Raw genomic sequence first — 13,190 nt, forward strand, 5'->3', positions numbered from 1 at the left:
GGGTCATCGTTTTTCATCAGAAAATTGATTTTTTGGACTGTAGAAAAATTGATTCCAAATATCATTTGGAATGTGCCTCATGTTGAATAACTACTTTTTCAAGCCTCAATGTGACCAAAAATGCCATTATTACAGACTTTTTCTCCTAATCAGAAGCTTCTATTTCGACAAATTTTACGCATTAAAGTGACTCTAAACACACTTGTTTTTCTTCCCAAAGTAATAATTTACATGGAATAGTCATTTGCAGGCAAAAAATTAAATATTAAAAAATGTCCATTTCTGTCCATCTGGAGAAATTTCGACAGGTCACGGGTCATCGTTTTTCATCAGAAAATTGATTTTTTGGACTGTAGAAAAATTGATTCAAAATGTCATTTGGATTGTGCCTCATGTTGAATAACTACTTTTTAAAGCCTCAATGTGACGAAAATTGCCATTATTACAGACATTTTCTCCTATTCAGAAGCTTCTATTTCAACCAATTTCAGGCATTAAAGTGACTCTAAACACACTTGTTTTTGTTCCAAAAGTGATAATGTACATGGAATAGTCATTTGCAGTCAAAAACTTAAACATAAAAATTTTTCCATTTCTGACCATCTGGAGAAATTTCAACAGGTCACGGGTCACCGTTTTTCATCAGAAAATTGATTTTTTGGACTGTAGAAAAATTGATTCAAAATGTCATTTGGAATGTGCCTCACGTTGAATAATTACTTTTTAAAGCCTCAATGTGACCAAAAATGCCATTATTACAGACATTTTTTCCTATTCAGAAGCTTCTATCTCGACCAATTTAAGGCATTAAAGTGACTCTAAACACACTTATTTTTGTTCCAAAAGCGATAATTTACATGGAATAGTCATATGCAGTCAAAAAATTAAATATTAAAAAATGTCCATTTCTGACCATCTCGAGACATTTTGACAGGTCACGGGTCATCGTTTTTCATCAGATAATTGATTTTTTGGACTGTAGAAAAATGTATTCCAAATGTCATTTGGAATGTACCTCATGTTGAATAACTACTTTTTAAAGCATCAATGTGACCAAAAATTCCATTATTACAGACTTTTTCTCCTATTCAGTAGCTTCTATTTCGACCAATTTCAGGCATTTAAGTGACTCTAAACACACTTATTTTTGTTCCAAAAGTGATAATTTACATGGAATAGTCATTTGCAGTCAAAAAATTAAACTTTAAAAAATTTCCATTTCTGACCATTTGTAGAAATTTCGACAGGTCACGGGTCATCGTTTTTCATCAGAAAATTGATATTTTGGACTGTAGAAAAATTGAATCAAAATGTCATTTGGATTGTGCCTCATGTTGAATAACTACTTTTTAAAGCCTCAATGTGACGAAAATTGCCATTATTACAGACATTTTCTCCTATTCAGAAGCTTCTATTTCGACCAATTTCAGGCATTAAAGTGACTCTAAACACACTTGATTTTGTTCCAAAAGTGATAATTTACATGGAATAGTCATTTGCAGTCAAAAAATTAAACATAAAAAAATTTCCATTTCTGACCATCTGGAGAAATTTCAACAGGTCACGGGTCATCGTTTTTCATCAGAAAATTGATTTTTTGGACTGTAGAAAAATGTATTCCAAATGTCATTTGGAATGTGCCTCATGTTGAATAACTACTTTTTAAAGCCTCAATTTGACCAAAATTGCCATTATTACAGACATTTTTTCCTATTCAGAAGCTTCTATTTTGACCAATTTCAGGCATTAAAGTGACTCTAAAAACACTTATTTTTGTTCCCAAAGTGATAATTTACATGGAATAGTCATTTGCAGTCAAATAATTAAACATTAAAAAATGTCCATTTCTGACCATCTGGAGACATTTCAACAGGTCACGGGTCATCGTTTTTCATCAGAAAATTGATTTTTTGGACTGTAGAAAAATTGATTCAAAATGTCATTTGGAATGTGCCTCATGTTTAATAACTACTTTTTAAAGCCTCAATGTGACCAAAATTGCCATTATTACAGACATTTTTTCCTATTCAGAAGATTCTATTTTGACAAATTTCAGGCATTAAAGTGACTCTAAACACACTTGTTTTTGTTCCAAAAGTGATAATTTACATGGAATAGTAATTTGCAGTCAAAAAATTTAACTTTAAAAAATGTCCATTTCTGACCATCTGGAGACATTTCGACAGGTCACGGGTCATCGTTTTTCATCAGAAAATTGATTTTTTGGACTGTAGAAAAATTGATTCAAAATGTCATTTGGAATGTGCCTCACGTTGAATAACTACTTTTTAAAGCCTCAATGTGGCCAGAAATGCCATTATTACAGACATTTTCTCCTATTCAGAAGCTTCTATTTCGACCAATTTCAGGCATTAAAGAGACTCTAAACACACTTGTTTTTGTTCCAAAAGTGATAATTTAAATGGAAAAGTCTTTTGCAGTCAAAAAATTAAACATTAAAAAATTTCCATTTCTGACCATCTGGAGAAAATTCGGCTGGTCACGAGTTATCGTTTTTCATCAGAAAATTGATTTTTTGGACTGTAGAAAAATTGATTCCAAATGTCATTTGGAATGTGCCTCATGTTGAATAACTACTTTTTAAAGCCTCAATGTGACCAAAAATGCCATTATTACAGACATTTTTTCCTATTCAGAAGCTTCTATCTCGACCAATTTCAGGCATTAAAGTGACTCTAAACACACTTGTTTTTGTTCCAAAAGTGATAATTTACATGGAATAGTAATTTGCAGTCAAAAAATTAAACTTTAAAAAATGTCCACTTCTGACCATCTGGAGACATTTCGAGAGGTCACGGGTCATCGTTTTTCATCAGAAAATTGATTTTTTGGACTGTAGAAAAATTGATTCAAAATGTCATTTGGAATGTGCCTCACATTGAATAACTACTTTTTAAAGCCTCAATGTGGCCAAAAATGCCATTATTACAGACATTTTCTCCTATTCAGAAGCTTCTATTTCGACCAATTTCAGGCATTAAAGAGACTCTAAACACACTTGTTTTTGTTCCAAAAGTGATAATTTAAATGGAAAAGTCATTTGCAGTCAAAAAATTAAACATTAAAAAATTTCCATTTCTGACCATCTGGAGAAAATTCGGCTGGTCACGAGTTATCGTTTTTCATCAGAAAATTGATTTTTTGGACTGTAAAAAAATTGATTCCAAATGTCATTCAAAATGTGCCTCATGTTGAATAACTACTTTTTAAAGCCTCAATGTGACCAAAAATGCCATTATTACAGACATTTTTTCCTATTCAGAAGCTTCTATCTCGACCAATTTAAGGTATTAAAGTGACTCTAAACACACTTGTTTTTGTTTCAAAAGTGATAATTTACATGGAATAGTCATTTGCAGTCAAAAAATTAAACATAAAAAATTTCTATTTCTGACCATCTGGAGACATTTTGACAGGTCACGGGTCATCGTTTTTCATCAGAAAATTGATTTTTTTGGACTGTAGAAAACTTGATTCAAAATGTCATTTGGAATGTGCCTCACGTTGAATAACTACTTTTTAAAGCCTCAATGTGACCAAAAATTCCATTATTACAGACTTTTTCTCCTATTCAGTAGCTTCTATTTCGACCAATTTCAGGCATTTAAGTGACTCTAAACACACTTATTTTTGTTCCAAAAGTGATAACTTACATGGAATAGTCATTTGCAGTCAAAAAATTAAACTTTAAAAAATTTCCATTTCTGACCATCTGGAGAAATTTCGACAGGTCACGGGTCATCGTTTTTCATCAGAAAATTTATTTTTTGGACAGTAGAAAAATTGATTCAAAATGTCATTTGGAATGTGCCTCATGTTGAATAACTACTTTTTAAAGCCTCAATGTGACCAAAATTGCCATTATTACAGACATTTTCTCCTATTCAGAAGCTTCTATTTCGACCAATTTCAGGCATTAAAGAGACTCTAAACACACTTGTTTTAGTTCCAAAAGTGATAATCTAAATGGAATAGTCATTTGCAGTCAAAAAATTAAACATTAAAAAATTTCCATTTCTGACCATCTGGAGAAATTTCAACAGGTCACGAGTCATCGTTTTTCATCAGAAAATTGATTTTTTGGACTGTAGAAAAATTGATTCCAAATGTCATTTGGAATGTGCCTCATGTTGAATAACTACTTTTTAAAGCCTCAATGTGACCAAAAATGCCATTATTACAGACTTTTTCTCCTAATCAGAAGCTTCTATTTCGACAAATTTCAGGCATTAAAGTGACTCTAAACACTTGTTTTTGTTCCAAAAGTGATAATTTACATGGAATAGTCATTTGCAGTCAAAAAATTAAACATAAAATTTTTTCCATTTCTGACCATCTGGAGAAATTTCGACAGGTCACGGGTCATCGTTTTTCATCAGAAAATTGATTTTTTGGACTGTAGAAAAATTGATTCCAAATGTCATTTGGAATGTGCCTCATGTTGAATAACTACTTTTTAAAGCCTCAATGTGACCAAAATTGCCATTATTACAGACTTTTTCTCCTAATCAGAAGCTTCTATTTCGACCAATTTCAGGCATTAAAGTGACTCTAAACACTTGTTTTTGTTCCAAAAGTGATAATTTACATGGAATAGTAATTTGCAGTCAAAAAATTAAACTTTAAAAAATTTCCATTTCTGACCATCTGGAGACATTTCGACACGTCACGGGTCATCGTTTTTCATCAGAAAATTTATTTTTTGGACTGTAGAAAAATTGATTCAAAATGTCATTTGGAATGTGCCTCACGTTGAATAATTACTTTTTAAAGCCTCAATGTGACCAAAAATGCCATTATTACAGACATTTTCTTCTATTCAGACTCCTTTGTTTCGACCAATTTCAGGCATTAATGTGACTCTAAACACACTTGTTTTTGTTCCAAAAGTGATAATTTACATGGAATAGTCATTTGCAGTCAAAAAATTAAACTTTAAAAAATTTCCATTTCTGACCATCTGGAGAAATTTCGACAGGTCACGGGTCATCGTTTTTCATCAGAAAATTGATTTTTTGGACTGTAGAAAAATTGATTCAAAATGTCATTTGGATTGTGCCTCATGTTGAATAACTACTTTTTAAAGCCTCAATGTGACAAAATTGCCATTATTACAGACATTTTCTCCTATTCAGAAGCTTCTATTTCCACCAATTTCAGGCATTAAAGTGACTCTAAACACACTTGTTTTTGTTCCAAAAGTGATAATGTACATGGAATAGTCATTTGCAGTCAAAAAATTAAACATAAAAAAATTTCCATTTCTGACCATCTGGAGAAATTTCAACAGGTCACGGGTCATCGTTTTTCATCAGAAAATTGATTTTTTGGACTGTAGAAAAATTGATTCAAAATGTCATTTGGAATGTGCCTCATGTTTAATAACTACTTTTTAAAGCCTCAATGTGACCAAAATTGCCATTATTACAGACATTTTTTCCTATTCAGAAGCTTCTATTTCGACCAATTTCAGGCATTAAAGTGACTCTAAACACACTTATTTTTGTTCCAAAAGTGATAATTTACATGGAATAGTCATTTGCAGTCAAATAATTAAACATTAAAAAATGTCCATTTCTGACCATCTGGAGACATTTCAACAGGTCACGGGTCATCGTTTTTCATCAGAAAATTGATTTTTTGGACTGTAGAAAAATTGATTCAAAATGTCATTTGGAATGTGCCTCATGTTTAATAACTACTTTTTAAAGCCTCAATGTGACCAAAATTGCCATTATTACAGACATTTTTTCCCATTCAGAAGCTTCTATTTTGACAAATTTAAGGCATTAAAGTGACTCTAAACACTCTTGTTTTTGTTTCAAAAGTGATAATTTACATGGAATAGTAATTTGCAGTCAAAAAATTAAACTTTAAAAAATTTCCATTTCTGACCATCTGGAGACATTTCGACAGGTCACGGGTCATCGTTTTTCATCAGAAAATTGATTTTTTGGACTGTAGAAAAATTGATTCCAAATGTCATTTGGAATGTGCCTCATGTTGAATAACTACTTTTTAAAGCCTCAATGTGACCAAAATTGCCATTATTACAGACTTTTTCTCCTATTAAGAAGCTTCTATTTCGACCAATTTCAGGCATTAAAGTGACTCTAAACACACTTGTTTTTGTTCCAAAAGTGATAATTTACATGGAATAGTAATTTGCAGTCAAAAAATTAAACTTTAAAAAATTTCCATTTCTGACCATCTGGAGAAATTTCGACAGGTCACGGGTCATCGTTTGTCATCAGAAAATTGATTTTTTGGACTGTAGAAAAATTGATTCCAAATGTCATTTGGAATGTGCCTCATGTTGAATAACTACTTTTTAAAGCCTCAATGTGACCAAAAATGCCATTATTACAGACATTTTTTCCTATTCAGAAGCTTCTATCTCGACCAATTTAAGGTATTAAAGTGACTCTAAACACACTTGTTTTTGTTTCAAAAGTGATAATTTACATGGAATAGTCATTTGCAGTCAAAAAATTAAACATAAAAAATTTCTATTTCTGACCATCTGGAGACATTTTGACAGGTCACGGGTCATCGTTTTTCATCAGAAAATTGATTTTTTTGGACTGTAGAAAACTTGATTCAAAATGTCATTTGGAATGTGCCTCACGTTGAATAACTACTTTTTAAAGCCTCAATGTGACCAAAAATTCCATTATTACAGACTTTTTCTCCTATTCAGTAGCTTCTATTTCGACCAATTTCAGGCATTTAAGTGACTCTAAACACACTTATTTTTGTTCCAAAAGTGATAACTTACATGGAATAGTCATTTGCAGTCAAAAAATTAAACTTTAAAAAATTTCCATTTCTGACCATCTGGAGAAATTTCGACAGGTCACGGGTCATCGTTTTTCATCAGAAAATTTATTTTTTGGACAGTAGAAAAATTGATTCAAAATGTCATTTGGAATGTGCCTCATGTTGAATAACTACTTTTTAAAGCCTCAATGTGACCAAAATTGCCATTATTACAGACATTTTCTCCTATTCAGAAGCTTCTATTTCGACCAATTTCAGGCATTAAAGAGACTCTAAACACACTTGTTTTAGTTCCAAAAGTGATAATCTAAATGGAATAGTCATTTGCAGTCAAAAAATTAAACATTAAAAAATTTCCATTTCTGACCATCTGGAGAAATTTCAACAGGTCACGAGTCATCGTTTTTCATCAGAAAATTGATTTTTTGGACTGTAGAAAAATTGATTCCAAATGTCATTTGGAATGTGCCTCATGTTGAATAACTACTTTTTAAAGCCTCAATGTGACCAAAAATGCCATTATTACAGACTTTTTCTCCTAATCAGAAGCTTCTATTTCGACAAATTTCAGGCATTAAAGTGACTCTAAACACTTGTTTTTGTTCCAAAAGTGATAATTTACATGGAATAGTCATTTGCAGTCAAAAAATTAAACATAAAATTTTTTCCATTTCTGACCATCTGGAGAAATTTCGACAGGTCACGGGTCATCGTTTTTCATCAGAAAATTGATTTTTTGGACTGTAGAAAAATTGATTCCAAATGTCATTTGGAATGTGCCTCATGTTGAATAACTACTTTTTAAAGCCTCAATGTGACCAAAATTGCCATTATTACAGACTTTTTCTCCTAATCAGAAGCTTCTATTTCGACCAATTTCAGGCATTAAAGTGACTCTAAACACTTGTTTTTGTTCCAAAAGTGATAATTTACATGGAATAGTAATTTGCAGTCAAAAAATTAAACTTTAAAAAATTTCCATTTCTGACCATCTGGAGACATTTCGACACGTCACGGGTCATCGTTTTTCATCAGAAAATTTATTTTTTGGACTGTAGAAAAATTGATTCAAAATGTCATTTGGAATGTGCCTCACGTTGAATAATTACTTTTTAAAGCCTCAATGTGACCAAAAATGCCATTATTACAGACATTTTCTTCTATTCAGACTCCTTTGTTTCGACCAATTTCAGGCATTAATGTGACTCTAAACACACTTGTTTTTGTTCCAAAAGTGATAATTTACATGGAATAGTCATTTGCAGTCAAAAAATTAAACTTTAAAAAATTTCCATTTCTGACCATCTGGAGAAATTTCGACAGGTCACGGGTCATCGTTTTTCATCAGAAAATTGATTTTTTGGACTGTAGAAAAATTGATTCAAAATGTCATTTGGATTGTGCCTCATGTTGAATAACTACTTTTTAAAGCCTCAATGTGACAAAATTGCCATTATTACAGACATTTTCTCCTATTCAGAAGCTTCTATTTCCACCAATTTCAGGCATTAAAGTGACTCTAAACACACTTGTTTTTGTTCCAAAAGTGATAATGTACATGGAATAGTCATTTGCAGTCAAAAAATTAAACATAAAAAAATTTCCATTTCTGACCATCTGGAGAAATTTCAACAGGTCACGGGTCATCGTTTTTCATCAGAAAATTGATTTTTTGGACTGTAGAAAAATTGATTCAAAATGTCATTTGGAATGTGCCTCATGTTTAATAACTACTTTTTAAAGCCTCAATGTGACCAAAATTGCCATTATTACAGACATTTTTTCCTATTCAGAAGCTTCTATTTCGACCAATTTCAGGCATTAAAGTGACTCTAAACACACTTATTTTTGTTCCAAAAGTGATAATTTACATGGAATAGTCATTTGCAGTCAAATAATTAAACATTAAAAAATGTCCATTTCTGACCATCTGGAGACATTTCAACAGGTCACGGGTCATCGTTTTTCATCAGAAAATTGATTTTTTGGACTGTAGAAAAATTGATTCAAAATGTCATTTGGAATGTGCCTCATGTTTAATAACTACTTTTTAAAGCCTCAATGTGACCAAAATTGCCATTATTACAGACATTTTTTCCCATTCAGAAGCTTCTATTTTGACAAATTTAAGGCATTAAAGTGACTCTAAACACTCTTGTTTTTGTTTCAAAAGTGATAATTTACATGGAATAGTAATTTGCAGTCAAAAAATTAAACTTTAAAAAATTTCCATTTCTGACCATCTGGAGACATTTCGACAGGTCACGGGTCATCGTTTTTCATCAGAAAATTGATTTTTTGGACTGTAGAAAAATTGATTCCAAATGTCATTTGGAATGTGCCTCATGTTGAATAACTACTTTTTAAAGCCTCAATGTGACCAAAATTGCCATTATTACAGACTTTTTCTCCTATTAAGAAGCTTCTATTTCGACCAATTTCAGGCATTAAAGTGACTCTAAACACACTTGTTTTTGTTCCAAAAGTGATAATTTACATGGAATAGTAATTTGCAGTCAAAAAATTAAACTTTAAAAAATTTCCATTTCTGACCATCTGGAGAAATTTCGACAGGTCACGGGTCATCGTTTGTCATCAGAAAATTGATTTTTTGGACTGTAGAAAAATTGATTCCAAATGTCATTTGGAATGTGCCTCATGTTGAATAACTACTTTTTAAAGCCTCAATGTGACCAAAAATGCCATTATTACAGACATTTTTTCCTATTCAGAAGCTTCTATCTCGACCAATTTAAGGCATTAAAGTGACTCTAAACACACTTGTTTTTGTTTCAAAAGTGATAATTTACATGGAATAGTCATTTGCAGTCAAAAAATTAAACATAAAAAAATTTCCATTTCTGACCATCTGGAGACATTTTGACAGGTCACGGGTCATATTTTTTCATCAGAAAATTGATTTTTTTGGACTGTAGAAAACTTGATTCAAAATGTCATTTGGAATGTGCCTCACGTTGAATAACTACTTTTTAAAGCCTCAATGTGACCAAAAATTCCATTATTACAGACTTTTTCTCCTATTCAGTAGCTTCTATTTCGACCAATTATAGGCATTTAAGTGACTCTAAACACACTTATTTTTGTTCCAAAAGTGATAACTTACATGGAATAGTCATTTGCAGTCAAAAAATTAAACTTTTAAAAATTTCCATTTCTGACCATCTGGAGAAATTTCGACAGGTCACGGGTCATCGTTTTTCATCAGAAAATTGATTTTTTGGACAGTAGAAAAATTGATTCAAAATGTCATTTGGAATGTGCCTCATGTTGAATAACTACTTTTTAAAGCCTCAATGTGACCAAAATTGCCATTATTACAGACATTTTCTCCTATTCAGAAGCTTCTATTTCGACCAATTTCAGGCATTAAAGAGACTCTAAACACACTTGTTTTAGTTCCAAAAGTGATAATTTAAATGGAATAGTCATTTGCAGTCAAAAAATTAAACATTAAAAAATTTCCATTTCTGACCATCTGGAGAAATTTCGACAGGTCACGAGTCATCGTTTTTCATCAGAAAATTGATTTTTTGGACTGTAGAAAAATTGATTCCAAATGTCATTTGGAATGTGCCTCATGTTGAATAACTACTTTTTAAAGCCTCAATGTGACCAAAAATGCCATTATTACAGACATTTTTTCCTATTCAGAAGCTTCTATCTCGACCAATTTAAGGCATTAAAGTGACTCTAAACACACTTATTTTTGTTCCAAAAGCGATAATTTACATGGAATAGTCATATGCAGTCAAAAAATTAAACATTAAAAAATGTCCATTTCTGACCATCTCGAGACATTTTGACAGGTCACGGGTCATCGTTTTTCATCAGATAATTGATTTTTTGGACTGTAGAAAAAATGATTCAAAATGTCATTTGGATTGTGCCTCATGTTGAATAACTACTTTTTAAAGCCTCAAAGTGACCAAAATTGCCATTATTACTAGGCCTGGGCAAAAATTTCGTTCCGTTCGCGGAAATTGCGATAATTTGACATTTTTGCGTTCCGCGGAGAGCGCGAAAATGTCAAAAATTCCGGTTTCCGCAGCTTGGCGATAATTTGTTTCTTGCTCGCGCTGTAAAATGATACATTCTCGCGCGCGCGCGATCGCCTTACCTGAATCCCTGCGTTCGCCGACAAGTTTTCTTGATCCGGTCGCGTTCTCCATGAGATGTTGTATTGTTTTTAGCCATTTGCGCTGTCTCGCGACAGTTCGCGCCCGCAGTGATGTCATGCGTCGCGCGATCACGTCTTTCTTCTCGCGATCATGCACCGCGAGAACAACTCAAAACAAGATGGCCGCGCCCGCAAGCAACCACATGGGTAAGTTGGCGACCCGCAACCATGCAGAAAATCTCGCGAACATGCCGGAAAAAAACTTCCGCATCTTCGCGATATTTCTGCTTGTTTGCGATAATTTTAAACATTCTCGCGATAATTTGCGAAGGTTAATTCCGCAAATTCCGCCCACCCCTAATTATTACAGACATTTTTTCCTATTCAGAAGCTTCTATTTCGACCAATTTAAGGCATTAAAGTGACTCTAAACACTCTTGTTTTTCTTCCCAAAGTAATAATTTACATGGAATAGTCATTTGCAGTCAAAAAATTAAACATAAAAAAATTTCCATTTCTGACCATCTGGAGAAATTTCGACAGGTCAAGGGTCATCGTTTTTCATCAGAAAATTGATTTTTTGGACTGTAGAAAAATGTATTCCAAATGTCATTTGGAATGTACCTCATGTTGAATAACTACTTTTTAAAGCCTCAATGTGACCAAAAATTCCATTATTACAGACTTTTTCTCCTATTCAGTAGCTTCTATTTCGACCAATTTCAGGCATTTAAGTGACTCTAAACACACTTATTTTTGTTCCAAAAGTGATAATTTACATGGAATAGTCATTTGCAGTCAAAAAATTAAACTTTAAAAAATTTCCATTTCTGACCATCTGGAGAAATTTCGACAGGTCACGGGTCATCGTTTTTCATCAGAAAATTGATTTTTTGGACTGTAGAAAAATTGATTCAAAATGTCATTTGGATTGTGCCTCATGTTGAATAACTACTTTTTAAAGCCTCAATGTGATGAAAATTGCCATTATTACAGACATTTTCTCCTATTCAGAAGCTTCTATTTCGACCAATTTCAGGAATTAAAGTGACTCTAAACACACTTATTTTTGTTCCAAAAGTGATAATTTACATGGAATAGTCATTTGCAGTCAAATAATTAAACATTGAAAAATGTCCATTCCTGACCATCTGGAGACATTTCAACAGGTCACGGGTCATCGTTTTTCATCAGAAAATTGATTTTTTGGACTGTAGAAAAATGTATTCAAAATGTCATTTGGAATGTGCCTCATGTTTAATAACTACTTTTTAAAGCCTCAATGTGACCAAAATTGCCATTATTACAGACATTTTTTCCTATTCAGAAGCTTCTATTTTGACAAATTTAAGGCATTAAAGTGATTCTCAACACTCTTGTTTTTGTTTCAAAAGTGATAATTTACATGGAATAGTAATTTGCAGTCAAAAAATTAAACTTTAAAAAATTTCCATTTCTGACCATCTGGAGACATTTCGACAGGTCACGGGTCATCGTTTTTCATCAGAAAATTGATTTTTTGGACTGTAGAAAAATTGATTCAAAATGTCATTTGGAATGTGCCTCACGTTGAATAACTACTTTTTAAAGCCTCAATGTGGCCAAAAATGCCATTATTACAGACTTTTTCTCCTATTCAGTAGCTTCTATTTCGACCAATTTCAGGCATTTAAGTGACTCTAAACACACTTATTTTTGTTCCAAAAGTGATAATTTACATGGAATAGTCATTTGCAGTCAAAAAATTAAACTTTAAAAAATTTCCATTTCTGACCATCTGGAGAAATTTCGACAGGTCACGGGTCATCGTTTTTCATCAGAAAATTGATTTTTTGGACTGTAGAAAAATGTATTCAAAATGTCATTTGGAATGTGCCTCATGTTGAATAACTACTTTTTAAAGCCTCAAAGTGACCAAAATTGCCATTATTACAGATATTTTTTCCTATTCAGAAGCTTCTATCTCGACCAATTTAAGGCATTAAAGTGACTCTAAACACACTTATTTTTGTTCCAAAAGCGATAATTTACATGGAATAGTCATATGCAGTCAAAAAATTAAATATTAAAAAATGTCCATTTCTGACCATCTCGAGACATTTTGACAGGTCACGGGTCATCGTTTTTCATCAGATAATTGATTTTTTGGACTGTAGAAAAAATGATTCAAAATGTCATTTGGATTGTGCCTCATGTTGAATAACTACTTTTTAAAGCCTCAAAGTGACCAAGATTGCCATTATTACAGACA

The sequence above is a fragment of the Triturus cristatus genome, chromosome 10 (genome assembly GCF_964204655.1).
Source record: "Triturus cristatus chromosome 10, aTriCri1.1, whole genome shotgun sequence".
Taxonomy (NCBI): domain Eukaryota; kingdom Metazoa; phylum Chordata; class Amphibia; order Caudata; family Salamandridae; genus Triturus; species Triturus cristatus.